Source organism: Oncorhynchus gorbuscha, unplaced genomic scaffold, assembly GCF_021184085.1.
Source record: "Oncorhynchus gorbuscha isolate QuinsamMale2020 ecotype Even-year unplaced genomic scaffold, OgorEven_v1.0 Un_scaffold_1027, whole genome shotgun sequence".
NCBI classification, from domain to species: Eukaryota; Metazoa; Chordata; class Actinopteri; order Salmoniformes; family Salmonidae; genus Oncorhynchus; species Oncorhynchus gorbuscha.
In genome coordinates this window covers 90,718-118,513 of record NW_025745937.1, presented here as the reverse complement: position 1 = coordinate 118,513, position 27,796 = coordinate 90,718, and the positions used below count along the sequence as shown (strand labels likewise).

At 47.4% G+C, this 27,796-nt stretch overlaps 1 pseudogene; it reads right to left on the bottom strand.

Moving 5' to 3' along the window:
* Positions 1-12: 12 nt before the first annotated feature.
* LOC124021031 lies at positions 13-27,796 on the bottom strand (annotated as a pseudogene).

Below are 27,796 nucleotides of genomic sequence, written 5' to 3'. Positions count from 1 at the left end.
CCGTTAGGCCAGTCAGTAGAAGAGAAGTCTTTATTTTACCAAGAAAGACAAGTGATAAAATACTTCTATAAACATGTCTAAAACAAAATGGCAGAATCAACATGTATCTTAGTCCAAAGGTCCTCCGACAGTCTTCAGCTTCCTGTTGACAGATGTGCGACGGGCAAGCGTGGAAAGGAAACGTCTCACATCTGGAGAACGTCATCATTGTCTTGCGTAGCTCCGAGGCCCTCCAGCGTTCGAATTGGTTACTGCACCCCGTAGTAAATGTAAACTTAAAAATATAATTTCTTATTGGACAAGTTAGACGCTTTGGTCCCCTCAGACCAACTTGAGTTTCTTCATGGTTCTCCACCGGTCCTTGATGTTCACGGAGGTTCGGCCCAAGAAGGGGAAAGAGGACTTTACTCTGGACCAGTTCCCCTCTCCGTAGCGCCTCACTCCCTCCTTCACCCACTCCGTCTCCTCTGCTGTCCACATCTACAGGAGGGACACAACAACACGCAACGGTATAGTAAACACACTGTAGGGGACGACACTTAGGGTTAACACACTGTAGGGGACAACACTTAGGGTTAACACACTGTAGGGGACAACACTTAGGGTAAACATTGTAAACACACTGTAGGGGACGACACTTAGGGTTAACACACTGTAGGGGACAACACTTAGGGTAAACACACTGTAGGGGACAACACTTAGGGTAAACACACTGTAGGGGACAACACTTAGGGTAAACACACTGTAGGGGACAACACTTAGGGTAAACACACTGTAGGGGACAACACTTAGGTAGGGGACAACACTTAGGGTAAACACACTGTAGGGGACAACACTTAGGGTAAACACACTGTAGGGGACAACACTTAGGGTAAACACACTGTAGGGGACAACACTTAGGGTAAACACACTGTAGGGGACAACACTTAGGGTAAACACACTGTAGGGGACAACACTTAGGGTAAACACACTGTAGGGGACAACACTTAGGGTAAACACACTGTAGGGGACAACACTTAGGGTAAACACACTGTAGGGGACAACACTTAGGGTAAACACACTGTAGGGGACAACACTTAGGGGACAACACTTAGGGTAAACACACTGTAGGGGACAACACTTAGGGTAAACACACTGTAGGGGACAACACTTAGGTAAACACACTGTAGGGGACAACACTTAGGGTAAACACACTGTAGGGGACAACACTTAGGGTAAACACACTGTAGGGGACAACACTTAGGGTAAACACACTGTAGGGGACAACACTTAGGAAACACACTGTAGGGGACAACACTTAGGGTAAACACACTGTAGGGGACAACACTTAGGGTAAACACACTGTAGGGGACAACACTTAGGGTAAACACACTGTAGGGGACAACACTTAGGGTTAACACACTGTAGGGGACAACACTTAGGGTTAACACACTGTAGGGGACAACACTTAGGGTAAACATAATATCTCCTCCAGTAGTTCTGGTGTATCCAGAACCCAAACTCACCCTCTTCCTGTCTCCGGTCCTCCAGAACCTAAACTTCTTCCTGTCTCCAGAACCAAAACTCACCCTCTTCCTGTCTCCTCCGGTAGTTCTGTCTCCAGAACCTAAACTCACCCTCTTCCTGTCTCCTCCGGTAGTACTGTCTCCAGAACCTAAACTCACCCTCTTCCTGTCTCCAGAACCTAAACTCACCCTCTTCCTGTCTCCAGAACCTAAACTCACCCTCTTCCTGTCTCCAGAACCTAAACTCACCCTCTTCCTGTCTCCAGAACCTAAACTCACCCTCTTCCTGTCTCCAGAACCTAAACTCACCCTCTTCCTGCCTCCTCCAGAGAACCTAAACTCACCCTCTTCCTGCATCCTCCGGTAGTTCTGTCTCCAGAACCTAAACTCACCCTCTTCCTGTCTCCAGAACCTAAACTCACCCTCTTCCTTCTCCAGAACCTAAACTCACCCTCTTCCTGTCTCCAGAACCTAAACTCACCCTCTTCCTGTCTCCAGAACCTAAACTCACCCTCTTCCTGCTCCAGAACCTCCTCTTCCTGTCTCCAGAACCTAAACTCACCCCTTTCCTGTCTCCAGAACCTAAACTCACCCTCTTCCTGTCTCCAGAACCTAAACTCACCCTCTTCCTGTCTCCAGAACCTAAACTCACCCTCTTCCTGTCTCCAGAACCTAGTTCTTCCTGTCTCCAGAACCTAAACTCACCCTCTTCCTGTCTCCTCCGGTCTCCAGAACCTAAACTCACCCTCTTCCTGTCTCCAGAACCTAAACTCACCCTCTTCCTGTCTCCAGAACCTAAACTCACCCTCTTCCTGTCTCCAGAACCTAAACTCACCCTCTTCCTGTCTCCAGAGAACCTAAACTCACCCTCTTCCTGTCTCCAGAACCTAAACTCACCCTCTTCCTGTCTCCAGAACCTCTGTCTCTCAGAACCTAAACTCACCCTCTTCCTGCCTCCTCCGGTAGTTCTGTCTCCAGAACCTAAACTCACCCTCTTCCTGTCTCCTCCAGTAGTACTGTCTCCAGAACCTAAACTCACCCTCTTCCTGTCTCCTTCGGTAGTTCTGTCTCCAGAACCTAAACTCACCCTCTTCCTGTCTCCTCCGGTAGTTCTGTTGTATCCAGAACCTAAACTCACCCTCTTCCTGTCTCCTCCGGTAGTTCTGTCTCCCTAAACTCACCCTCTTCCTGTCTCCAGAACCTAAACTCACCCTCTTCCTGCCTCCTCCGGTAGTTCTGTCTCCAGAACCTAAACTCACCCTCTTCCTGTCTCCTCCGGTAGTACTGTCTCCAGAACCTAAACTCACCCTCTTCCTGTCTCCAGAACCTAAACTCACCCTCTTCCTGTCTCCAGAACCTAAACTCACCCTCTTCCTGTCTCCAGAACCTAAACTCACCCTCTTCCTGCCTCCTCCGGTAGTTCTGTCTCCAGAACCTAAACTCACCCTCTTCCTGCCTCCTCCGGTAGTTCTGTCTCCAGAACCTAAACTCACCCTCTTCCTGCCTCCTCCGGTAGTTCTGTCTCCAGAACCTAAACTCACCCTCTTCCTGTCTCCAGAACCTAAACTCACCCTCTTCCTGCCTCCTCCAGTAGTACTGGCGTTGTCCTCAGAACCTAAACAAAGACAGATGTCAGAACTCCATAGTAAATCACGAGTAATAAACATATCGTTTTGAATCATAATTGCTGATCGTCATAATTACTTTCTTTGTGAGGGGAGTCAAATAAATCCTCTTCATCACTCCACCTATCCTTGGATTCCTTAGCAACACTGTATAGCTGCTTCCTGCAGATGACATCACCATTATAAAAGAGAGAAAGTCGATCAGCTGTGATCTTCAACATCATCCTCTATGGCTGAAATACATAACCATTCAGTCGGAAGTTACACTCAGGTTGGAGTCATTAAAACTCGTTTTTCAACCACTCCACAAACTATAGTTTTGGCAAGTCGGTTAGCACATCTACTTGATGTGACAAGTCATTTTTACAACGATTGTTTACAGATTATTTCACTGTATCACAATTCCAGTGGGTCAGAAGTTAGCTGAGTTGACTGCCTTTTAAACAGCTTGGAAAATTCCAGAAAATTATGTCATTATGTCAATGATGTCATGGCTTTAGAAGCTTCTGATAGGCTAATTGACACCATTTGAGTCAATTGGAGGTGTACCTGTGGATGTATTTCAAGGCCTACCTTCAAACTCAGTGCCTCTTTGCTTGACATCATGGGAAAATCAGCCAAGAAAGACCTCAGAAAATAAATTGTAGATCTCTGGTTCACCCTTGGGAGTAATTTCCAAACGCCTGAATGTACCATGTTCATCTGTACAAACAACAGTACGCAAGTATAAACACCATGGGACCACGCAGCCGTCATACTGCTCAGGAAGGAGACGTGTTCTGTCTCCTAGAGATGAACGTACTTTGGTGGGAAAAGTGCAAATCAATCCCAGAACAACAGCAAAGGACCTTGTGAAGATGCTGGAGGAAACAGGTACAAAAGCATCTATATCCACAGTAAAACGAGTCCTATATCAACATAACCTGAAAGGCCGCTCAGCAAGGAAGAAGCCACTGCTCCAAAACCGCCATAAAAAAGCCAGACTACGGTTTGCAACTGCACATGGGGACAAAGATGGTACTTTTTGGAGAAAATGTCCTCTGGTCTGATGAAACAAACATAGAACTGTTTGGCCATAATGACCATCGTTATGTTTGGAGGAAAAAGGGGGAGGCTTGCAAGCCGAAGAACAACATCCCAACCGTGAAGCACGGGGGTGGCAGCATCATGTTGTGGGGGTGCTTTGCTGCAGGAGGGACTGGTGCAAGTCACAAAATAGATGGCATCATGAGGTAGGAACATTATGTGGATATATTGAAGCAACGTCTCAAGACATCAGTCAGGAAGTTAAAGCTTGGTCGCAAATGGGTCTTCCAAATGGACAATTACCCCAAGCATACTTCCAAAGTTGTGGCAAAATGGCTTAAGGACAACAAAGTCAAGGTATTGGAGTGGCCATCACAAAGCCCTGACCTCAATCCTATAGAAAATGTGGGGGCAGAACTGAAAAAGCATGTGCGAGCAAGGAGGCCTACAAACCTGACTCAGTTACATCAGCTCTGTCAGGAGGAATGGGCCAGAATTCACCCAACTTATTGTGGGAAGTTTGTGGAAAGCTACCCAAAAAGTTTGACTCAAGTTAAACAATTTAAAGGCAATGCTACCAAATACTAATTGAGTGTATGTAAACTTCTGACCCACTGGAAATATGATGAAAGAAATAAAAGCTGAAATAAATCATTCTCTCTACTATTATTCTGACATTTCACATCCTTAAAATAAAGTGGTGATCCTAACTGACCTAAGACAGGGAATTTTTACTAAGATTAAATGTCAGGAATTGTGAAGAACTGAGTTTAAATGTATTAGGCTAAGGTGTATGTAAACTTCTGACTTCAACTGTATGTCTCCTACAATCGCATCAGAAGGGAGAAGACAGAATGATACTCTACTATATAGTTCTACATACCACTTCAGATCAGGTCCCTTTTTACTGGTGGAGGCCTTCTGAGGGGTGGGGCTTCTCTGGTGGGTGTGGCTTGTCTGAGGGGTGGGGCTTCTCTGGGGTGGTGGGTGGAGCTTATCTGGGGGTGTGGAGCTTCTCTGGGGGTGTGGCTTCTCTGGGGGTGTGGCTTGTCTGGGGGTGGGGGCGGAGCCTCTCTGGGGGATGGGGGCGGAGCTTCTCTGGGGGTGGGGGCGGAGCTTCTCTGGGGGGTGGGGGCGGAGCCTCTCTGGGGGGTGGGGGCGGAGCCTCTCTGGGGGGTGGGGGCGGAGCCTCTCTGCTCAGGGGTGTCATCTAGAATACACACATCCTCCTCAGGGTCAGACGAGGTCCTGGAGTCAGACAGAGGTTGTATTCATTAGGGCACACCATAGCAAAACGATTTTCAAAGCGTTTCTTATTGGACAAGGTCAGGAAGTCCCCTCCTCTCCCTTTCAGTCCACTTCCCTTTGTCAACTCGTGTCCCTCGTTAGTAATGTGTTAAAGAGAAGGTTAAAAGGTGCTTCCTTTAACCCAGTACTACATGCAGGGACGTCCTCCTTCCTGACTTACCCTTCGGTTGTCTTGCCGGCTCGTCGTTTTCGATACTTCCGTGTTGGTGGGCTGTAGGTGGAGGCGGGGCTTAGTGGGTCCGCCCGGCTGACTGACTCCTCCCCGTTGGATACTGATTCTCGAGAGGCCGTAGAATCCTGCACACCAGGGTTATAATATGAGGTAATGAGTCCTACACACCAGGGTTATAATATGAGGTAATGAGTCCTATACACCAGGGTTATAATATGAGGTAATGAGTCCTACACACCAGGGTTATAATATGAGGTAATGAGTCCTATACAGAGTTATAATATGAGGTAATGAGTCCTACACACCAGGGTTATAATATGAGGTAATGAGTCCTACACACCAGGGTTATAATATGAGGTAATGAGTCCTACACACCAGGGTTATAATATGAGGTAATGAGTCCTACACACCAGGGTTATAATATGAGGTAATGAGTCCTACACAGGTTTATAATATGAGGTAATGAGTCCTACACACCAGGGTTATAATATGAGGTAATGAGTCCTACACACCAGGGTTATAATATGAGGTAATGAGTCCTATACACCAGTTATAATATGAGGTAATGAGTCCTACACACCAGGGTTATAATATGAGGTAATGAGTCCTACACACCAGGGTTATAATATGAGGTAATGAGTCCTACACAGAGTTATAATATGAGGTAATGAGTCCTACACACCAGGGTTATAATATGAGGTAATGAGTCCTACACACCAGGGTTATAATATGAGGTAATGAGTCCTATACAGAGTTATAATATGAGGTAATGAGTCCTACACAGGGTTATAATATGAGGTAATGAGTCCTACACAGAGTTATAATATGAGGTAATGAGTCCTACACAGAGTTATAATATGAGGTAATGAGTCCTACACACCAGGGTTATAATATGAGGTAATGAGTCCTACACACCAGGGTTATAATATGAGGTAATGAGTCCTACACACCAGGGTTATAATATGAGGTAATGAGTCCTACACACCAGGGTTATAATATGAGGTAATGAGTCCTACACACCAGGGTTATAATATGAGGTAATGAGTCCTACACAGAGGGTTATAATATGAGGTAATGAGTCCTACACACCAGGGTTATAATATGAGGTAATGAGTCCTATACAGAGTTATAATATGAGGTAATGAGTCCTACACACCAGGGTTATAATATGAGGTAATGAGTCCTACACACCAGGGTTATAATATGAGGTAATGAGTCCTACACACCAGGGTTATAATATGAGGTAATGAGTCCTACACACCAGGGTTATAATATGAGGTAATGAGTCCTACACACCAGGGTTATAATATGAGGTAATGAGTCCTACACACCAGGGTTATAATATGAGGTAATGAGTCCTACACACCAGGGTTATAATATGAGGTAATGAGTCCTACACACCAGGGTTATAATATGAGGTAATGAGTCCTACACACCAGGGTTATAATATGAGGTAATGAGTCCTACACACCAGGGTTATAATATGAGGTAATGAGTCCTACACACCAGGGTTATAATATGAGGTAATGAGTCCTACACAGAGTTATAATATGAGGTAATGAGTCCTACACACCAGGGTTATAATATGAGGTAATGAGTCCTACACACCAGGGTTATAATATGAGGTAATGAGTCCTACACACCAGGGTTATAATATGAGGTAATGAGTCCTATACACCAGGGTTATAATATGAGGTAATGAGTCCTACACACCAGGGTTATAATATGAGGTAATGAGTCCTACACAGAGTTATAATATGAGGTAATGAGTCCTACACACCAGGGTTATAATATGAGGTAATGAGTCCTACACACCAGGGTTATAATATGAGGTAATGAGTCCTACACACCAGGGTTATAATATGAGGTAATGAGTCCTACACACCAGGGTTATAATATGAGGTAATGAGTCCTACACACCAGGGTTATAATATGAGGTAATGAGTCCTACACACCAGGGTTATAATATGAGGTAATGAGTCCTACACACCAGGGTTATAATATGAGGTAATGAGTCCTACACACCAGGGTTATAATATGAGGTAATGAGTCCTACACACCAGGGTTATAATATGAGGTAATGAGTCCTACACACCAGGGTTATAATATGAGGTAATGAGTCCTACACACCAGGGTTATAATATGAGGTAATGAGTCCTATACACCAGGGTTATAATATGAGGTAATGAGTCCTACACACCAGGGTTATAATATGAGGTAATGAGTCCTACACACCAGGGTTATAATATGAGGTAATGAGTCCTATACAGGGTTATAATATGAGGTAATGAGTCCTACACACCAGGGTTATAATATGAGGTAATGAGTCCTACACACCAGGGTTATAATATGAGGTAATGAGTCCTACACACCAGGGTTATAATATGAGGTAATGAGTCCTACACACCAGGGTTATAATATGAGGTAATGAGTCCTACACACCAGGGTTATAATATGAGGTAATGAGTCCTACACACCAGGGTTATAATATGAGGTAATGAGTCCTACACACCAGGGTTATAAGAGTCAATTAAAGAAGTTTATTCAAATTCAATCCATGAACGCAGTGACTCCATTAAACCCCTATTCCTCCACCAAGTGATTCATTAACAAGGCACAGGAAAACAGACATTAAACCCTCAACCCTGCTGCTCTCTTCTCTCACCTGGCTGTCTGGCTCCATAACCAGCCTGGCTATGGTATGAGGCCAGCCTCGGCTCTTCCACTGGGGGCCTGGTGCCAGGTCAGCAGGGGGTGCCAGGTCAGCAGGGGGTGCCAGGCCAGCCCGGGGTGCCAGGCCAGCAGGGGAGTGCCAGGTCAGCAGGGAAGCCTCCATTGGACTGTCGGACTCTCTCTGGGACCTGGGGACGTCCTGCTCCAACACAGCGTCTGAGCCCTGCCTGGGGTCATGTCAGATTCAGTTTTACCAGGGTCACTCCCAATACACTTTAACAATGAAAAGAGACAGACACACAGTGGACACAACATCAACAACATTAACACTAGACAAACTGGGGAGCAGAACAGTCCATAGGACCAGCCTGGAGAAATACACTCTGTTTGGGATGACAAGGAGTGGAACGACAAACAGATTGGTTCCCAGGCTACCATAGGTTAGTGATATGATTGGTTCCCAGGCTACCATAGGACAGGAAGCAGCAGGGTAGTGATATGATTGGTTCCCAGGCTACCATAGGACAGGAAGCAGCAGGGTAGTGATATGACTGGTTCCAGGGTTATAATATGAGGTAATGAGTCCTACACACCAGTTACCATAGGACAGGTCCTACAAGCAGCAGGGTAGTGATATGACTGGTTCCCAGGCTACCATAGGACAGGAAGCAGCAGGGTAGTGATATGACTGGTAATGAGGCTACCACCAGGACATAATATGAGGGTAGTGATATGACTGGTACCCAGGCTACCATAGGACAGTCCTAGCAGCAGGGTAGTGATATGATGGTACCCAGGCTACCATAGGACAGGAAGCAGCAGGGTAGTGATATGATTGGTTCCCAGGCTACCATAGGACAGGAAGCAGCAGGGTAGTGATATGACTGGTACCCAGGCTACCATAGGACAGGAAGCAGCAGGGTAGTGATATGACTGGTACCCAGGCTACCATAGGACAGGAAGCAGCAGGGTAGTGATATGATTGGTTCCCAGGCTACCATAGGACAGGTAGCAGCAGGGTAGTGATATGATTGGTTCCCAGGCTACCATAGGACAGGAAGCAGCAGGGTAGTGATATGACTGGTACCCAGGCTACCATAGGACAGGAAGCAGCAGGGTAGTGATATGATTGGTTCCCAGGCTACCATAGGACAGGAAGCAGCAGGGTAGTGATATGATTGGTTCCCAGGCTACCATAGGACAGGAAGCAGCAGGGTAGTGATATGATTGGTTCCCAGGCTACCATAGGACAGGAAGCAGCAGGGTAGTGATATGACTGGTTCCCAGGCTCCCATAGGACAGGAAGCAGAAGGGTAGTGATTTGATTGACAACCTGGGGCTTTCAGAGAGGTGCAGGAGAGGTTCCTCAGCACCTCCTTTTCCTGCGTTCTCCTCCATCACCTCCCTTTCGACCTCCTCCTCCAGCTCGGCAAAGGTCATGGGCTCCCTCAGCTCCTCGGCCAGGGCTGTATAAACGGCCATCAGCTGGCTGCGGGTCAGCAGGACGCCACCGGGGGGAGGACTGGAGGGAGAGAGGGGGAGTCAGTTTAGACTGGGAGGACTGGAGGGAGAGAGAGAGAGTCCGTTTAGACTGGGAGGACTGGAGGGAGAGAGGGGGAGTCCGTTTAGACTGGGAGGACTGGAGGGAGAGGGGAGTCAGTTTAGACTGGGAGGACTGGAGGGAGAGAGAGAGGGGAGTCAGTTTAGACTGGGAGGACTGGAGGGAGAGAGAGGAGGGAGTCAGTTTAGACTGGGAGGACTGGAGGGAGAGAGGGAGAGGCAGTTTAGACTGGGAGGACTGGAGGGAGAGAGAGGGAGTCAGTTTAGACTGGGAGGACTGGAGGGAGAGAGAGAGAGGGGGAGTCAGTTTAGACTGGGAGGACTGGAGGGAGAGAGAGGGAGTCAGTTTAGACTGGGAGGACTGGAGGGAGAGAGAGAGAGGGGGAGTCAGTTTAGACTGGGAGGACTGGAGGGAGAGAGAGAGGGGGGAGTCAGTTTAGACTGGGAGGACTGGAGGGAGAGAGAGGGGGGGAGTCAGTTTAGACTGGGAGGACTGGAGGGAGAGAGAGAGGGAGTCAGTTTAGACTGGGAGGACTGGAGGGAGAGAGGGAAGGCAGTTTAGACTGGGAGGACTGGAGGGAGAGAGAGAGGGGGAGTCAGTTTAGACTGGGAGGACTGGAGGGAGAGAGAGAGGGGGAGGCAGTTTAGACTGGGAGGACTGGAGGGAGAGAGAGGGGGAGGCAGTTTAGACTGGGAGGACTGGAGGGAGAGAGAGAGGGGGCAGTTTAGACTGGGAGGACTGGAGGGAGAGAGGGGGAGGCAGTTTAGACTGGGAGGACTGGAGGGAGAGAGGGGGAGGCAGTTTAGACTGGGAGGACTGGAGGGAGAGAGAGAGAGGGGGAGTCAGTTTAGACTGGGAGGACTGGAGGGAGAGAGAGGGGGAGGCAGTTTAGACTGGGAGGACTGGAGGGAGAGAGAGGGGGGAGGCAGTTTAGACTGGGAGGACTGGAGGGAGAGAGGGGGAGGCAGTTTAGACTGGGAGGACTGGAGGGAGAGAGAGAGGGGAGGCAGTTTAGACTGGGAGGACTGGAGGGAGAGAGGGAGAGGCAGTTTAGACTGGGAGGACTGGAGGGAGAGAGGGAGAGGGGGAGTCAGTTTAGACTGGGAGGACTGGAGGGAGAGAGGGAGGGAGGCAGTTTAGACTGGGAGGACTGGAGGGAGAGAGGGAGAGGCAGTTTAGACTGGGAGGACTGGAGGGAGAGAGAGGGGGAGTCAGTTTAGACTGGGAGGACTGGAGGGAGAGAGAGGGAGAGCAGCCATACGATGGTAAACATCTGAACAGATTGGTGACGACTTGAAGAGAGGAATGAAGGTTGTACTTTAATGTTAAAGTTCTCTAATCAAGTTGTCGACCTCAGTGAGCTCAAAGTATTGGGAGTTTTGGGTAGTGACACTACCCTGTCTATCCACACACCGTGGGGCCCCTGTTTCCAGACTGGGAGCCCCCTGTCTATCCACACTCTGTGGGGGCCCCCTGTCTATCCACACTCTGTGGGAGCCCCCTGTATATCCACACTCTGTGGGGCCCCCTGTATATCCACACTCTGTGGGGCCCCCTGTATATCCACACTGGGGCCCCCTGGATCCACACACCGGGGGCCCCCTTTATCCACACACTGTGAGAGGCCCCTTCTATCCACACACCGACTGGGAGCCCCCTCTCTATCCACACACCGGAGAGGCAGTTTCTATCCACACTGGAGGGAGCCCCTCTCTATCCACACACCGTAGACTGGGAGGACTCTATCCACACACCGGGAGGCCCCTCTCTATCCACACACCGTGGGGCCCCTCTCTATCCACACACCGTGGGGCCCCTTCTATCCACACAGGACTGGGGGTGGGGGGGGAGGCAGTCTCTATCCACACGGTAACTGGAAATCATGTTGTCACAATAACTGAACTAAAAGTGCTTTCTAAAGTGATTGATTGACATCGGATCAATAAGCTACCTGGGTTTGTGTCTGGATGTCTTCTCCTCTGTTGCTGGTAGAAGCTGGTCCTCTGGCTGAGGGTCTGAGGGACAGTCTCCTTCCTCTGCATCCTGTCCTGCCTCCCGTCTCTTCACCACCAGCTGTCTGGCAGCCTGATATTCACACAGACAGATCTCAGTTCAGTTAGGAACAGTGGGTTAGGGAGACAGATCTCAGTTCAGGTTAGGGGAGACAGATCTCAGACCAGGTTAGGAACAGTGGGTTAGGGAGACAGATCTCAGACAGGTTAGGAACAGTGGGTTATGGGAGACAGATCTCAGTTCAGGTTAGGAACAGTGGGTTAGGGAGACAGATCTCAGTTCAGGTTAGGAACAGTGGGTTAGGGAGACAGATCTCAGTTCAGTTAGGAACAGTGGGTTAGGGAGACAGATCTCAGTCAGGTTTACACTAGGAACAGTGGAGAGGGGACACAGCCAGACTGATGCTGAGGTAATTTAGACTGGAGAGGACTGGAGCCAGACTGATGCTGAGGTAATACACTACACTATATATGGAGAGGGGACACAGCCAGACTGATGCTGAGGTAATACACTACACTATATATGGAGAGGGGACACAGCCAGACTGATGCTGAGGTAATACACTATGGAGAGGGGACACAGCCAGACTGATGCTGAGGTAATACACTATATATGGAGAGGGGACACAGCCAGACTGATGCTGAGGTAATACACTATGGAGAGGGGACACAGCCAGACTGATGCTGAGGTAATACACTATGGAGAGGGGACACAGCCAGACTGATGCTGAGGTAATACACTATATATGGAGAGGGGACACAGCCAGACTGATGCTGAGGTAATACACTACACTATATATGGAGAGGGGACACAGCCAGACTGATGCTGAGGTAATACAACACACTATATATGGAGAGGGGACACAGCCAGACTGATGCTGAGGTAATATACTATGGAGAGGGGACACAGCCAGACTGATGCTGAGGTAATACTAGGGAGAGAGGGATGCTGATGCTGAGGTAATACACTATGGAGAGGAGACACAGCCAGACTGATGCTGAGGTAATACACTATGGAGAGGGGACACAGCCAGACTGATGCTGAGGTAATACACTATGGAGAGGGGACATAGCCAGACTGATGCTGAGGTAATACACTATGGAGAGGGGACACAGCCAGACTGATGCTGAGGTAATACACTATGGAGAGGGGACACAGCCAGACTGATGCTGAGGTAATACACTATGGAGAGGGGACACAGCCAGACTGATGCTGAGGTAATACACTATGGAGAGGGGACACAGCCAGACTGATGCTGAGGTAATACACTATGGAGAGAGGGACACAGCCAGACTGATGCTGAGGTAATACACTATGGAGAGGGGACACAGCCAGACTGATGCTGAGGGGACACAGCCAGACTGATGCTGAGGTAATACACTATGGAGAGGGGACACAGCCAGACTGATGCTGAGGTAATACAACACACTATATATGGAGAGGGGACACAGCCAGACTGATGCTGAGGTAATATACTATGGAGAGGGGACACAGCCAGACTGATGCTGAGGAATACACTACTGGAGGGGGACACAGCCAGACTGATGCTGAGTTAATACACTATGGAGAGGACACAGCCAGACTGATGCTGAGGTAATACACTATGGAGAGGGGACACAGCCAGACTGATGCTGAGGTAATACACTATGGAGAGGGGACACAGCCAGACTGATGCTGAGGTAATACACTATGGAGAGGGGACACAGCCAGACTGATGCTGAGGTAATACACTATGGAGAGGGGACATAGCCAGACTGATGCTGAGGTGGAGAGGGGACACAGCCAGACTGATGCTGAGGTAATACACTATGGAGAGGGGACACAGCCAGACTGATGGAGGGAGAGGGGACACAGCCAGACTGATGCTGAGGTAATACACTATGGAGGCAGGACACAGGAGATGGAGGGACACAGCCAGACTGATGCTGAGGTAATACACTATGGAGAGGGGACACAGGGAGACTGATGCTGAGGTAATACACTATATATGGAGAGGGGACACAGCCAGACTGATGCTGAGGTAATACACTATGGAGAGGGGACACAGCCAGACTGATGCTGAGGGGACACAGCCAGACTGATGCTGAGGTAATACACTATGGAGAGGGGACACAGCCAGACTGATGCTGAGGTAATACACTATGGAGAGGGGACACAGCCATACTGATGCTGGGAATACACTATGGAGAGGGGACCAGAGACTGATGCTGAGGTAATACACTATGGAGAGGGACACAGCCAGACTGATGCTGAGGTAATACACTATGGAGGAGGGACACAGCCAGACTGATGCTGAGGTAATACACTATATATGGAGAGGGGACACAGCCAGACTGATGCTGAGGTAATACACTATGGAGAGGGGACACAGCCAGACTGATGCTGAGGTAATACACTATGGAGAGGGGACACAGCCAGACTGATGCTGAGGTAATACCATACGTACCCTGGACAGGAAAGGATGAGAGAAGGGAAACAGGCTCTGACAGAACTGCAGCATCTCCTGTTTAAACTGCTGGTAGGAGACCTGCTGCAGGACTGAATGATCACTGCTCCTCTTGTTGACCAGCCCCAGGAAGATCGCTTTCTGGAAGACACATCACCCCCCCATCAGCCCCTGGAGACATTATTACCCCCCCCCCCCATCAGCCCCTGGAGACACCTGTTCCTCAGGTTAACAGACAGACCCCTGTCTAAACCTGTTCCTCAGGTTAACAGACAGACAGGTCTCTCTGTCCCGTTCCTCAGGTTAACAGACAGACAGGTCTAAATGTCTCTGTCCCGTTCCTCAGGTTAACAGACAAACAGGTCTAAATGTCTCTGTCCCGTTCCTCAGGTTAACAGACAGACAGGTCTCTCTGTCCCGTTCCTCAGGTTAACAGACAGACAGGTCTAAATGTCTCTGTTCCTCAGGTTAACAGACAGACAGGTCTAAATGTCTCTGTCCTCAGGTTAACAGACAGACAGGTCTAAATGTCTCTGTCCCGTTCCTCAGGTTAACAGACAGACCGGTCTAAATGTCTCTGTCCCGTTCCTCAGGTTAACAGACAGACAGGTCTAAATGTCTCTGTCCTCAGGTTAACAGACAGACAGGTCTAAATGTCTCTGTCCTCAGGTTAACAGACAGACAGGTCTAAATGTCTCTGTCCCGTTCCTCAGGTTAACAGACAGGTCTAAATGTCCCGTTCCTCAGGTTAACAGACAGACAGGTCTAAATGTCTCTGTCCCGTTCCTCAGGTTAACAGACAGACAGGTCTCTCTGTCCTGTTCCTCAGGTTAACAGACAGACAGGTCTAAATGTCTCTTTCCTCAGGTTAACAGACAGACAGGTCTAAATGTCCCGTTCCTCAGGTTAACAGACAGACAGGTCTAAATGTCTCTGTCCCGTTCCTCAGGTTAACAGACAGACAGGTCTAAATCTCTCTGTCCTGTTCCTCAGGTTAACAGACAGACAGGTCTAAATCTCTCTGTCCTGTTCCTCAGGTTAACAGACAGACAGGTCTAAATGTCTCTGTCCCGTTCCTCAGGTTAACAGACAGACAGGTCTCTCTGTCCCGTTCCTCAGGTTAGCAGACAGACAGGTCTAAATGTCTCTGTCCTCAGGTTAACAGACAGACAGGTCTAAATGTCTCTGTCCCGTTCCTCAGGTTAACAGACAGACAGGTCTAAATGTCTCTGTCCTGTTCCTCAGGTTAACAGACAGACAGGTCTAAATGTCTCTGTCCTCAGGTTAACAGACAGACAGGTCTAAATGTCTCTGTCCTCAGGTTAACAGACAGACAGGTCTAAATGTCTCTGTCCCGTTCCTCAGGTTAACAGACAGACAGGTCTAAATGTCTCTGTCCCGTTCCTCAGGTTAACAGACAGACAGGTCTAAATGTCTCTGTCCTCTAGTTAACAGACAGACAGGTCTAAATGTCTCTTTCCTCAGGTTAACAGACAGACAGGTCTAAATGTCTCTGTCCTCTAGTTAACAGACAGACAGGTCTAAATGTCCTCAGGTTAACAGACAGACAGGTCTCTCTGTCCTGTTCCTCAGGTTAACAGACAGACAGGTCTCTCTGTCCCGTTCCTCAGGTTAACAGACAGACAGGTCTCTCTGTCCCGTTCCTCAGGTTAACAGACAGACAGGTCTAAATGTCTCTGTCCTGTTCCTCAGGTTAACAGACAGACAGGTCTAAATGTCTCTTTCCTCAGGTTAACAGACAGACAGGTCTAAATGTCTCTGTCCTGTTCCTCAGGTTAACAGACAGACAGGTCTCTCTGGCCCGTTCCTCAGGTTAACAGACAGACAGGTCTAAATGTCTCTGTCCTGTTCCTCAGGTTAACAGACAGACAGGTCTAAATGTCTCTGTCCTGTTCCTCAGGTTAACAGACAGACAGTTCTAAATGTCTCTGTCCTCAGGTTAACAGACAGACAGGTCTAAATGTCTCTGTCCTCAGGTTAACAGACAGACAGGTCTAAATGTCTCTGTCCTCAGGTTAACAGACAGACAGGTCTAAATGTCTCTGTCCCGTTCCTCAGGTTAACAGACAGACAGGGGTCCAGGTTAACAGACAGTCCCGTTCCTCAGGTTAACAGACAGACAGGTCTATATATGTCCCGTTCCTCAGGTTAACAGACAGACAGGTCTAAATGTCTCTTTCCTCAGGTTAACAGACAGACAGGTCTAAATGTCTCTGTCCCGTTCCTCAGGTTAACAGACAGACAGGTCTAAATGTCCCGTTCCTCAGGTTAACAGACAGACAGGTCTAAATGTCTCTGTCCCGTTCCTCAGGTTAACAGACAGACAGGTCTAAATGTCTCTGTCCTCAGGTTAACAGACAGACAGATCTAAATGTCCCGTTCCTCAGGTTAACAGACAGACAGGTCTAAATGTCTCTGTCCTGTTCCTCAGGTTAACAGACAGACAGGTCTAAATGTCTCTGTCCTGTTCCTCAGGTTAACAGACAGACAGGTCTAAATGTCTCTGTCCCGTTCCTCAGGTTAACAGACAGACAGGTCTAAATGTCTCTGTCCTCAGGTTAACAGACAGACTGATGTCTCTTTCCTCAGGTTAACAGACAGACAGGTCTAAATGTCTCTGGGGTTACACAGCCAGACTGATGCTAAATGTCTCTGTCCTCAGGTTAACAGACAGACTGGTCTAAATGTCTCTGTCCTCAGGTTAACAGACAGACAGGTCAAATGTCTCTGATCCTCAGGTTACAGACAGACAGGTCTAAATGGAGTCCTCAGGTTAACAGACAGACAGATCTAAATGTCTCACCCGTTCCTCAGGTTAGACAGACAGGTCTAAATGCCTCTGTCCTCAGGTTAACAGACAGACAGGTCAGACCCGTTCCTCAGGTTAACAGACAGACAGGTCTCTCTGTCCCGTTCCTCAGGTTAACAGACAGACAGGTCTCTCTGTCCCGTCAGGTTACAGACAGACAGGTCTCAGCTGTCCCGTTCCTCAGGTAACAGACAGGAGAGGGGACAAATGCCTCTTTGCTCAGGTTAACACTATCTAAATGTCTCTGTCCAGACTGTTCCTCAGGTTAACAGACAGACAGGAGTCCCGTTCCTCAGGTTAACAGACAGACTGGTCTAAATGTCTCTGTCCTGTTCCTCAGGAACAGACAGACAGGTCTCAGACTGTCCCGTTCCTCAGGTAACAGACAGACAGGTCTAAATGGTCAGGTTAACAGCCAGACAGGTCTCTCTGTCCCGTTCCTCATAATGGACAGACAGGACAAAGCCAGACTGTCCTCAGGTTAACAGACAGACAGGTCTAAATGTCCCGTTCAGGTTAACAGACAGATGCTGAGGTCTCACTGTCCTAGGTTAACAGACAGACCAGGATGCTGAAATGTCTCTGTCCTCAGGTTAACAGACAGACAGGTCTAAATGTCCCTTCCTCAGGAACAGACAGGGTCACAATGTCCAGACTGTTCTCAGGTAATCTAAATGGTCCTCAGGTTAACAGACAGACAGGTCCAGACTGATGTTGAGGTAATACACTATGACAGGTCACAGCCAGACTGATCCTCAGGTTAACAGACAGACAGGTCTATGGAATGTCACAGTCCAGACTGATGCAGGTTAACAGACAGACAGGAGAGGGGACACAAATGTCTCTGTCCTCAGGTTAACAGACAGACAGGTCTCTCTGTCCCGTTCCTCAGGTTAACAGACAGACAGGTAATACACTCTGTCCCGTTCCTCAGGTTAACAGACAGACAGGTCTCTCTGTCCCGTTCCTCAGGTTAACAGACCAGACTGATGTTCCTCAGGTTACAGACAGACAGGTCTAAATGTCTCTTTCCTCAGGAACAGACAGACAGGTCTAAATGTCTCTGTCCCGTTCCTCAGGTTAACAGACAGACAGGTCTAATGTCCCGTTCCTCAGGTTAACAGACAGACAGGTCTAAAGTCCTGACAACAGACAGGACAGGTCTCACTGTCCCGTGATCCTCAGGTTAACAGACAGACAGGTCTAACATGTCTCTGACCTGATGCTCAGGTTAACAGACAGACAGGTCACTCTGTCCAGTTCCTCAGGTTAACAGACAGACAGGGGAAATGTCTCTGTGCTCAGGTTAACAGACAGACAGGGGACTAAATGCCAGACTGATGCTCAGGTTAACAGACAGGGGACAGGTCCAGACCTGTTCCTGAGGTAACAGACAGACAGGTCTAAAATGTCTCTGTCCTCAGGTTAACAGACAGACAGGTCTAAATGTCCCGTTCCTCAGGTTAACAGACAGACAGGTCTAAATGTCTCTGTCCCGTTCCTCAGGTTAACAGACAGACAGGTCTAAATGTCTCTGTCCTCAGGTTAACAGACAGACAGGTCTCTCTGTCCCGTTCCTCAGGTTAACAGACAGACAGGTCTAAACGTCCCGTTCCTCAGGTTAACAGACAGACAGGTCTAAATGTCTCTGTCCCGTTCCTCAGGTTAACAGACAGACAGGTCTAAATGTCTCTGTCCTCAGGTTAACAGACACAGGTCACTCTGTCCCGTTCCTCAGGTTAACAGACAGACAGGTTATTACCCCCCCATTCCCCTGGACACCTCAGGTTAACAGACAGACAGGTCTCTCTGTCCCGTTCCTCAGGTTAACAGACAAACAGGTCTAAATGTCTCTGTCCCGTTCCTCAGGTTAACAGACAGACAGGTCTAAATGTCTCTGTCCTGTTCCTCAGGTTAACAGACAGACAGGTCTCTCTGTCCCGTTCCTCAGGTTAACAGACAGACAGGTCTAAATGTCTCTGTCCTCAGGTTAACAGACAGACAGGTCTAAATGTCCCGTTCCTCAGGTTAACAGACAGACAGGTCTCTCTGTCCTGTTCCTCAGGTTAACAGACAGACAGGTCTAAATGTCTCTGTCCTCAGGTTAACAGACAGACAGGTCTAAATGTCCCGTTCCTCAGGTTAACAGACAGACAGGTCTCAATGTCTCTGTCCCGTTCCTCAGGTTAACAGACAGACAGGTCTAAATGTCTCTGTCCTCAGGTTAACAGACAGACAGGTCTATAATGTCCCGTGTCCTCAGGTTAACAGACAGACAGGTCTCTCTGTCCCGTTCCTCAGGTTAACAGACAGACAGGTCTAAATGTCTCTGTCCCGTTCCTCAGGTTAACAGACAGACAGGTCTAAATGTCTCTGTCCTCAGGTTAACAGACAGACAGGTCTCTCTGTCCCGTTCCTCAGGTTAACAGACAGACAGGTCTAAATGTCCCGTTCCTCAGGTTAACAGACAGACAGGTCTCTCTGTCCCGTTCCTCAGGTTAACAGACAAACAGGTCTAAATGTCTCTGTCCTCAGGTTAACAGACAGACAGGTCTAAATGTCCCGTTCCTCAGGTTAACAGACAGACAGGTCTAAATGTCTCTCTGTACTGTTCGTATTGTTGCCATCGTCTCTCTGGGAGTTTCGGCGTTAGCTCACCTTTCCAACCTTGCTTTTGGGGAAGTATTTCATCAAAACCTCCTTGGCTTTGTCAAAGGCCTGGTTCTTAATGCACACGATCACCAGCTACAGAGAAAAACAGGGTTCACCGTTATAATGATGTCAGGACAACAGGGTTCACCGTTATAATGATGTCAGGACGCACAACAGGGTTCACCGTTATAATGATGTCAGGACAACAGGGTTCACCGTTATAATGATGTCAGGACAACAGGGTTCACCGTTATAATGATGTCAGGACAACAGGGTTCACCGTTATAATGATGTCAGGACAACAGGGTTCACCGTTATAATGATGTCAGGACAACAGGGTTCACCGTTATAATGATGTCAGGACAACAGGGTTCACCGTTATAATGATGTCAGGACAACAGGCACCGTTATAATGATGTCAGGACAACAGGGTTCACCGTTATAATGATGTCAGGACAACAGGGTTCACCGTTATAATGATGTCAGGACAACAGGGTTCACCGTTATAATGATGTCAGGACAACAGGGTTCACCGTTATAATGATGTCAGGACAACAGGGTTCACCGTTATAATGATGTCAGGACAACAGGGTTCACCGTTATAATGATGTCAGGACAACAGGGTTCACCGTTATAATGATGTCAGGACAACAGGGTTCACCGTTATAATGATGTCAGGACAACAGGGTTCACCGTTATAATGATGTCAGGACAACAGGGTTCACCGTTATAATGATGTCAGGACAACAGGGTTCACCGTTATAATGATGTCAGGACAACAGGGTTCACCGTTATAATGATGTCAGGACAACAGGGTTCACCGTTATAATGATGTCAGGACAACAGGGTTCACCGTTATAATGATGTCAGGACAACAGGGTTCACCGTTATAATGATGTCAGGACAACAGGGTTCACCGTTATAATGATGTCAGGACAACAGGGTTCACCGTTATAATGATGACAGGACAACAGGGTTCACCGTTATAATGATGACAGGACAACAGGGTTCACCGTTATAATGATGTCAGGACAACAGGGTTCACCGTTATAATGATGACAGGACAACAGGGTTCACCGTTATAATGATGACAGGACAACAGGGTTCACCGTTATAATGATGTCAGGACAACAGGGTTCACCGTTATAATGATGTCAGGACAACAGGGTTCACCGTTATAATGATGTCAGGACAACAGGGTTCACCGTTATAATGATGTCAGGACAACAGGGTTCACCGTTATAATGATGTCAGGACAACAGGGTTCACCGTTATAATGATGTCAGGACAACAGGGTTCACCGTTATAATGATGACAGGACAACAGGGTTCACCGTTATAATGATGTCAGGACAACAGGGTTCACCGTTATAATGATGTCAGGACAACAGGGTTCACCGTTATAATGATGTCAGGACAACAGGGTTCACCGTTATAATGATGTCAGGACAACAGGGTTCACCGTTATAATGATGACAGGACAACAGGGTTCACCGTTATAATGATGTCCTCAACTACACCAGAACGAGACGACATGAACGGACAAATAGTTGTGCAATTCACTACAGTGCACAATAGTGTTGACACCAGTCCACGGTGTCATCTTATAATGTTGGACAGGGCTGACATGAAAATCAGGACAGTGTATCGGGTTTCAACAGGGGGACCAATCAATGACGACACACAGTGTATCAACAGGGGAACCAATGTGTATCGGGTTTCAACAGGGGACCAATCAATGACGACACACAGTGTATCTGGTTTCAACAGGGGAACCAATCAATGACGACACACAGTGTATCGGGTTTCAACAGGGGAACCAATCAATGACTACAACACAGTGTATCGGGTTTCAACAGGGGGACCAATAAATGACTACACACAGTGTATCGGGTTTCAACGGGGGACCAATCAATGACTACACACAGTGTATCGGGTTTCAACAGGGGACCAATCAATGACTACACACAGTGTATCTGGTTTCAACAGGGGAACCAATCAATGACTACAACACAGTGTATCGGGTTTCAACAGAGGGACCAATCAATGACTACACACAGTGTATCGGGTTTCAACAGGGGGACCAATCAATGACTACACACAGTGTATCGGGTTTCAACAGGGGACCAATCAATGACTACACACAGTGTATCGGGTTTCAACAGGGGAACCAATCAATGACTACACACAGTGTATCGGGTTTCAACAGGGGACCAATCAATGACTACACACAGTGTATCTGGTTTCAACAGTCAATGACTACAACACAGTGTATCGGGTTTCAACAGAGGGACCAATCAATGACTACACACAGTGTATCGGGTTTCAACAGGGGGACCAATCAATGACTACACACAGTGTATCGGGTTTCAACAGGGGAACCAATCAATGACTACAACACAGTGTATCGGGTTTCAACAGAGGGACCAATCAATGACTACACACAGTGTATCGGGTTTCAACAGGGGAACCAATCAATGACTACAACACAGTGTATCGGGTTTCAACAGGGGAACCAATCAATGACTACAACACAGTGTGGCCAGATCTCACCATCTCCCTGACAGACTTCTGTACTCTCTCCAAGTCTTTCTGGGGAACCGGCAACTCGTCGCGGATGCTGTCCAATACGCTCAGAGCCGACTCCAGTGGCGTGAGGTCCTCCTGAGGGTCAAACGAGAAGTCTGTGGACGGCAAGAGAACAACTGTGTCCGTGATCTCAGACTTGATTTCCAAAAGACACGGCTAGCTAGCTTTGAGGAACAGCAGATTCTGGGACTTGGGGTCATTTCAGATGTCTCTGATTTCCAACAGGGAATGAGTATTAGTTCGTACTGTTACATAGATAGTGTTGTTATGTAGCTAGCTAGGAACAGCTGTTACATAGATAGTGTTGTTATGTAGCTAGCTAGGAACAGCTGTTACATAGATAGTGTTGTTATGTAGCTAGCTAGGAACAGCTGTTACATAGATAGTGTTGTTATGTAGCTAGCTAGGAACAGCTGTTACATAGATATTGTTGTCATGTAGCTAGCTAGGAACAGCCGTTACATAGATTGTGTTGTTATGTAGCTAGCTAGGAACAGCCGTTACATAGATAGTGTTGTTATGTAGCTAGCTAGGAACAGCCGTTACATAGATAGTGTTGTTATGTAGCTAGCTAGGAACAGCTGTTACATAGATAGTGTTGTTATGTAGCTAGCTAGGAACAGCCGTTACATAGATAGTGTTGTTATGTAGCTAGCTAGGAACAGCCGTTACATAGATAGTGTTGTTATGTAGCTAGCTAGGAACAGCCGTTACATAGATAGTGTTGTTATGTAGCTAGCTAGGAACAGCCGTTACATAGATAGTGTTGTTATGTAGCTAGCTAGGAACAGCTGTTACATAGATAGTGTTGTTATGTAGCTAGCTAGGAACAGCTGTTACATAGATAGTGTTGTTATGTAGCTAGCTAGGAACAGCCGTTACATAGATAGTGTTGTTATGTAGCTAGCTAGGAACAGCCGTTACATAGATAGTGTTGTTATGTAGCTAGCTAGGAACAGCCGTTACATAGATAGTGTTGTTATGTAGCTAGCTAGGAACAGCTGTTACATAGATAGTGTTGTTATGTAGCTAGCTAGGAACAGCTGTTACATAGATAGTGTTGTTATGTAGCTAGCTAGGAACAGCTGTTACATAGATAGTGTTGTTATGTAGCTAGCTAGGAACAGCTGTTACATAGATAGTGTTGTTATGTAGCTAGCTAGGAACAGCCGTTACATAGATAGTGTTGTTACTAGCTAGAACAGCCGTTACATAGATAGTTTGTTATGTAGCTAGCTAGGAACAGCGGTTACATAGATAGTGTTGTTATGTAGCTAGCTAGGAACAGCTGTTACATAGATAGTGTTGTTATGTAGCTAGCTAGGAACAGCTGTTACATAGATAGTGTTGTTATGTAGCTAGCTAGGAACAGATAGTGTTGTTATGTAGCTAGCTAGGAACAGCTGTTACATAGATAGTGTTGTTATGTAGCTAGCTAGGAACAGCTGTTACATAGATAGTGTTGTTATGTAGCTAGCTAGGAACAGCTGTTACATAGATAGTGTTGTTATGTAGCTAGCTAGGAACAGCCGTTACATAGATAGTGTTGTTATGTAGCTAGCTAGGAACAGCTGTTACATAGATAGTGTTGTTATGTAGCTAGCTAGGAACAGCTGTTACATAGATAGTGTTGTTATGTAGCTAGCTAGGAACAGCCGTTACATAGATAGTGTTGTTATGTAGCTAGCTAGGAACAGCTGTTACGTAGATAGTGTTGTTATGTAGCTAGCTAGGAACAGCCGTTACGTAGATAGTGTTGTTATGTAGCTAGCTAGGAACAGCTGTTACATAGATAGTGTTGTTATGTAGCTAGCTAGGAACAGCTGTTACATAGATAGTGTTGTTATGTAGCTAGCTAGGAACAGCTGTTACATAGATAGTGTTGTTATGTAGCTAGCTAGGAAGTCACTTCATGTTGAACTCAAAACTCTCACCGAGTTTGTCACCGTCATATATCCTGGTGAGGAACTGTATAGCTCGAATCTTCTTGGGTGTGGCGTCGTAGGCTTCCAACGGCCGAACCAGATGATCTGAAAGAGGATGTTGTTGGATAATGTGTTAGCTAGCGTCTATTAAATGGGGCTAACTGCTTTAGCGCCTGTTGACGATAGGCTCCTCTGACCGGGGGCGTTTTGTTAAGATACCGAGCCCCTGACTAAGAGACCGAGCCCCCTGACTAAGAGACCGAGCCCCCCTTGCTCTAACCAGTAACACTCATCGCTCGCCGTGCAGTTCTGGAAACATACGGAACGGTACTCTCAGATCAGCGAGAAATCATTTTCAAAAAACAAAAGGTTAAATTACTACACACCTTTATAGAGTTAGTGTTCCCACACGGTCATACCTCCATGTTCCAGCTTCTACCCCAAAGCCATCAGACTGCTGAACAGCTTCTACCCCAATGCCATCAGACTGCTGAACAGCTTCTACCCCCAAGCCATCAGACTGCTGAACAGCTTCTACCCCCAAGCCATCAGACTGCTGAACAGCTTCTACCCCCAAGCCATCAGACTGCTGAACAGCTTCTACTCCCAAGCCATCAGACTGAACAGCTTCTATCCCCAGCCATCAGACTGCTGAACAGCTTCTATCTCCAAGCCATCAGACTGCTGAACAGCTTCTACCCCCAAGCCATCAGACTGCTGAACAGCTTCTACCCCCAAGACATCAGACTGCTGAACAGCTTCTACCCCCAAGACATCATTTACATTTACATTTAGTCATTTAGCAGACTTCTTATCCAGAGCTTCTTAAAATTGCCATCAGACTGCTGAACAGTTTCTACCCCCAAGCCATCAGACTGCTGAACAGTTTCTACCCCCAAGCCATCAGACTGCTGAACAGCTTCTACCCCCAAGCCATCAGACTGCTGAACAGCTTCTACCCCCAAGCCATCAGACTGCTGAACAGCTTCTACCCCCCCATCAGACTGCTGAACAGCTACCCCCATCAGACTGCTGAACAGCTTCTACCCCCCCAAGCCATCAGACTGCTGAACAGCTTCTACCCCCAAGCCATCAGACTGCTGAACAGCTTCTACCCCCCCAAGCCATCAGACTGCTGAACAGCTTCTACCCCCCAAGCCATCAGACTGCTGAACAGCTTCTACCCCCCCCCCAAAGCCACCAGACTGCTGAACAGCTTCTAAAACCATCAAACTGCTGAACAGCTTCTACCCCCAAGCCATTAGTAAGAATATCACATTAAAGTCTACACCAGTTGTTGGGAACGGGCTCCTAAGTAAGAATATCACATTAAACTCTACACCAGTTGTTGGGAACGGGGTCCTAAGTAAGAATATCACATTAAAGTCTACACCAATTGTTGGGAATGGGCTCCTAAGTAAGAATATCACATTAAACTCTACACCAGTTGTATTCTGTATGTTTATTTAAACTTTATTTAACTAGTCAGTTAAGAACAAGTTCTTATTTACAATGACGGCCTATCCCCCGGCCAAACCCAGACGACGCTGGGGCCAATCGTTCGCCGCCCTATGGCACTCCCAATCACGGCCAGTTGTCATACAGGTTGTGACCAATACAATCAGATTTAGACTTGACGAGCCATCTAGCGTGTTCCGAACACCTGTGCGTAAGCGTAAAAGCCCATTTAAATGTGGTCGGTCCTTCGTATATGGAGGGTGTGACGCAACAGCGGTACCTCTGGGGCACGCAGGGGCCAAATCAAGCCCCGTACCGCGTCGCCTCTCAAATGTTGTATCAATGTCGAGGGCTCTGTATAGTTCTGCATGATCGGAACACGCTAGATGGCTCATCAGCGTGTATTGGTCACAACCTGTATGACGGTAGGTGGGGGGGCGGTACAGTCCCGTGTAAACACAAACTCACTTCCTTCACAATATCTCTGCACCGCTAAGTGCTAGAAGTATGAAAGCCCTGACTGAGCGGCAGCGCAGCCTAGTAGTTAGAGCGTTGAACTTGTAACCAAAAGGTTGTAAGATCAAATCCCAAAATCTGTCCTTCTGCCCCTGAACAAGACAGTTAACCCACTGTTCCCCTGAACAAGACAGTTAACCCACTGTTCCCCTGAACAAGGCAGTTAACCCACTGTTCCCCTGAACAAGGCAGTTAACCCACTGTTCCCCTGAACAAGGCAGTTAACCCACTGTTCCCCTGAACAAGGCAGTTAACCCACTGTTCCCCTGAACAAGGCAGTTAACCCACTGTTCCCCTGAACAAGACAGTTAACCCACTGTTCCCCTGAACAAGGCAGTTAACCCACTGTTCCCCTGAACAAGGCAGTTAACCCACTGTTCCCCTGAACAAGGCAGTTAACCCACTGTTCCCCTGAACAAGGCAGTTAACCCACTGTTCCCCTGAACAAGGCAGTTAACCCACTGTTCCCCTGAACAAGACAGTTAACCCACTGTTCCCTGAACAAGACAGTTAACCCACTGTTCCCCTGAACAAGGCAGTTAACCCACTGTTCCCCTGAACAAGGCAGTTAACCCACTGTTCCCCTGAACAAGGCAGTTAACCCACTGTTCCCCTGAACAAGGCAGTTAACCCACTGTTCCCCTGAACAAGGCAGTTAACCCACTGTTCCCCGGTAGGCAGTAATTGTAAATAAGAATTTGTTGTTAACTGACCTGCCTGGTAAAATAAATATCAAATAAATGAGTGTAGTTAACTCAGCATTTCCCCAAACTCGGTCCTGGAAAGCTTTTAGTACATAAAAACGCAACAGAACGTTAAATGAACTAAAACTGTGCTGTACTGAACGACCAATTGAAAAACGGCGAGGGGTTATAGCTTCAAAAACGCACCGCTTGTCTTTAACAACGACAAGTCACCGAACGGACCAAACGTCTCGTTCAGTACAAAACGCTCAGCACCGTAGCAAACGTTGAAACGAAATGAACGCACCCCCGCAGGTTCAGTTTATGTCCTTACAGCCACACAGCTGATTCAGATAATAAATAATGAGTTGATTTAAGGTTATTTAAAAATCAGCTGTGTGGTGCTAAAGTTAGGACCAAAAACGAACCTGTTACCACACAGTTAGTTAACATTAACTAACCAGCTGGTTATCACGTGGTATAAAACTAAACGTTTATAAGCATAGCTAGCTAAACAAACTGTCAGCACGGGAGTTAATTATTCATGAACTATTTTAGGCAGAAGACGGTATTAGAAACCTGTATTGGGTTCGCGTAGATGCTAACGTTAGTTAGCTAACTGCATCTGTGAGAAAAACGTTACTAACATTGAAGGACGTCTCTGATCTCACAGAAATCACTGTCCTGTTCATTCCTGAACGCCTCAAACGCCACAGATATATAATAATCCACTATCCACCGATTAACAACACATTCCACATCGAGTCCGCGGTCCGCACTCGACTCCATGTCGATGTGTCGTGTTGCCGCCACAT